The 3,822-nt window shown below is 33.9% G+C and overlaps 1 pseudogene; it reads left to right on the forward strand.

The window, feature by feature from the left end:
- Positions 1–2,867: 2,867 nt before the first annotated feature.
- Positions 2,868–3,020, forward strand: LOC113938857 (annotated as a pseudogene).
- Positions 3,021–3,822: the final 802 nt, after the last annotated feature.

Genomic DNA, 3,822 nt, shown 5'->3' on the forward strand with positions numbered 1-3,822 from the left:
GCAACTAATGATGGCAACCAACTGCAATTCCTTCTCTTATAATCATTCTCTTTGATAGCCTCTTGTTCTCTATCTCAGCTTGGCATTTTACTATTTGATATTTTCCTGTTTATTATTAAGGGGAATTGCATTATGATAAAAAAAAATTACAGGCTCTAGAGTTCCCCTGCTTAAATTGAATTCCTTATGCAACTTCTTCCCAGCTGTTTGACTTAGGAAATTTACTTAACCCCTCTGTGTCTCAGTTTTTCATAATAAATAAGAATCATTATAATAGTTTCTATATCAAAGCATCATTGTAAAGATTAAATGAGTTAATGTATGCAAAATGCTCAACACAGTACCTTTTGCATACACTGTATGAAGTTCTATTTTTTCAATATAATTTGCTGCTTTTGTAGCCTCTCCTTCCCCATTCATACACACACACACACACACACACACACCAGAAAATAAGTTCTAACAGAACAAAGATTTTATATAACTTTGTGCAGAAGAGTTAATTTAGCATGCCTAAGGCTACCATTCTTAGAAATTCTGCTTGCAAGGTAGGCCCTTGTCTGTATCTGGAAACTTGGGTTTCAGGAGGGTTCTGATGATTCCCTAACTGGTAAGAATGGCTCACTTGCCATAAACTGTACAAACAATATGGTTTATGCTGGACACCTGTTTCCCTTCAGGAAGTCTGAAATGTTCATACATGTTAGGCAGAGATTACCTGTGTGAGCTGCACCCAATAAAAACCTTTGTTACTGAATCTTTAATGAGCTTCCCTGAGAGAAAACATTTTGTGTGTATTGTCACAGCTCGTTACTGTAGGAATTTATTATGTTCCACGTGTCTCCACTGTAAGAGGACTCTTTATATCTTGTGTCTGGTTTCTTTTGGACTTCACCCTGTGCACCTCTTCCCTTTGATAAAATTATTTTTTTTCCTTTTGTTGTAATAAATCATAGCCATGAGTACAACTACATGCTGAGTATTGTGAACCTTCCTAGTGAATCCCCAGCCCTGAGGGCATCTTGGGGAGTCTGACATAGCCTTGTTTACCAAAATCTAGAATTGTGTCTTACAGTAGATTTTCAATGACAGTTGGAAAAGTTTACAAAATAAAAAATAAATGAATAATTATAATTTATATGGTCACACAGGCTTAGGAGAAGATAAACTTTAGCAGAGGGGAAGCTCCTTTCCACCAGAGAGATGATGTTCTTTGATGGCTCTGTACTTACCACAATTTATCGTAAAAAACTCAAATGTCAGAATAATGGGCCATGAGGAAATTGTGAGAAGGAACAAATTGTGACTATGAACAATATCATTATGTCCACCAGCTATTTTGGTCAATGCCTTAATCATCAGCATAAAATTGGTGTGGAATATAAATTCTGGAATGCTATGATAAAGAGGCTACTAATAAAATATAATAGGTATTATGGCTAAATCTGAGACATTATTTCCACTTCAGGTGGTTAGCCTGAGGTAAGTACAGCGAGATAAGTAAGTTAAGTAGGAAGCCTTAGTTCATTTTAAATGCATGGAGTATAAGAAAACACATCCTATATGTTATTCACATGCAAAAAAGCAGGGATTCTAGGGAGACATGTTGGAACAGTATCAGTGTTCCATGCCAGTGTCCTGCACAGAACTTAAACACTTTCAAGAGCAACCCACAAAATACTGTTTTGTATACTTTTTTTTTTCCCTTTCTATTTCTATTCCCTAATGTTATGCTTGGCAAGTAGTAAGCGCTCACTAGAAGAGAGTTTAGAATTGTGCCTACCATGTGGTAGGTAGGTCTCTTAGAGATTTCCAGGGGAAAGAGCACAAGCAGAAATAGAAGAATTTGAGGTCCTTAACATAACACTATTTCTATTTTACTCTGTATTCAAAGTACCTACTATAGTGTCTTGGACAAGAAAAGGAAGCCAGTAAATACTTTTTGAAACAATTTTAAGTTGCCTAGTTTGGAAGATGGAGGTGCAGTCATGCCATACTGGAAAGATTATTAGCTGGGGTCAGAAGATGTCATTTCAAGTCCTGACACATTCAGATGATATTGACGAGTTATTTATTCTGTAACTTTCCTTTTTATCCATAAATTGAAACTAATCATTGAGCATTTATAAGAATTAAATGAAATAGTGTAACTTAGGAAAGCAATTTTACAAGCACTTTAGAAAGGCTTAGGCAGTATTATTAAAATCTAAGGATGTGGTAAAAATGAAAAAGTAATATTTTATCACATTATACAATGGCTTGAATGTTAGAGTTTATTTATTTATATAACAGCAATGGAATTTTTAGCAGTAGATTGGAATGATTTTTTTGTGTATGTGATTGAAATTAAAAAGACTTTGCTTTTCTGTGACCAAGTATCTTAGAGTAAAGAGAGCCTAGAAAAAAAGTTGCAGGTTTATTGCAGAAATTTAGATAAGAAGGGTGCCTGGGTGACTCAGTTAAGTGTCTGCCTTAGGCCCAAGTCATGATCTCAGGGTCCTGGGATCGAGCTCCATCCACATCGGGAGCTCCACAGGGAGCCTGCTTCTCCCTCTCCCTCTGTTACTCCCCCTGCTTGTACTTTCTCTCTCTGTCAAATAAATGAATAAAAAAATCTTAAAAAAAATAAATTTAGATAAGAAATAAGCATTGATGATGATTACAAGAGTGGAAATGTAAAGAAAATGATGAGTTGAGAGTTTTAAGAATTTGTCTAGATTTCTTCCTAACACCTATTAATTTAGTCTTTCATTTCCAACTAAATAATATCTTATTAATTTATAACCCACATTTAAATTCTTTAAATATTTTTTTAATTTAAATGTAAATTCTCTAAATATTTTTACATTTGAAATTTGTGAAATTTCATCGCTTCTCGGCCTTTGGCTAAGATCAAGTGTAAAATTTGTGAAATTTCTTCCACTATATTTTAAAATCCCTGGAAACAGTAACTATTTGGTTGTATACCACCTGTTTCTTTGAGTAATCTATAGTCCTTGGAAAGGACTTTTCAAAGAGTCACATTCAACAAAGACTTTTTGAAGGAAAAAAGAAACGAATAATTGAATAATTGAATCACTGATGTTCTAAATATTACCACAGGAAACTAATAGATAACAACCAAATTCTAGTACTTCAGAAATTAAGAATTCATTATAAAGTCCAGCATTTTTAGTTTTAAGTAAATTTTAACTCTTTTTATTAAAAAAAAGCTATATTTAAAATTTTGAGAAAAGAAAGTGCCCCCTATTTTCTTAAAAGCATTTTTTAAGGTCATATGAATTGTGATTGTTTCTTACTATTGAAAGTTGCTGTGGGGCACCTGGGTGGCTCAGTCGTCAAGGGTCTGCTTCAGCTCAGGTCATGATCCTGGGGTCCTGGGATCAAACCCCTCATTGGGCTTCCTGCTCAGTGGGAAGCCTACTTCTCCCTTTCCCACTCCCCCTGCTTGTGTTCCCTTTCACTGTGTCTCTCTCTGTCAAATAAATAAATAAAATCTTAAAAAAAAGAAAGTTGCTGTTTTTTTTCTGCACATTCAACTGTTTGAGGAAACAAGACTAAAAATCAAATATGGTAACATTTTCTTTCACTTAATTCAAAAGGCCTCTGGAAAGTAATGAGATTTATTCTTTGAATTACTTTATAATTGTTCTTTTAACTACACTGTGATATTTGATAATTTCCAAATGATTTTGCTTTAGGGAAAGTGATTTTAGCCCTTGAAGAAAATTAATTACCTTTACCTAAATAAAGAGCATTTTATATATTTTATGTGAACTAAGGAAATATTTTTAAGGTTAATTAATTTGTCTTCTGACAATT

This window comes from Zalophus californianus, chromosome 8 (genome assembly GCF_009762305.2).
Source record: "Zalophus californianus isolate mZalCal1 chromosome 8, mZalCal1.pri.v2, whole genome shotgun sequence".
Classification (NCBI taxonomy): domain Eukaryota; kingdom Metazoa; phylum Chordata; class Mammalia; order Carnivora; family Otariidae; genus Zalophus; species Zalophus californianus.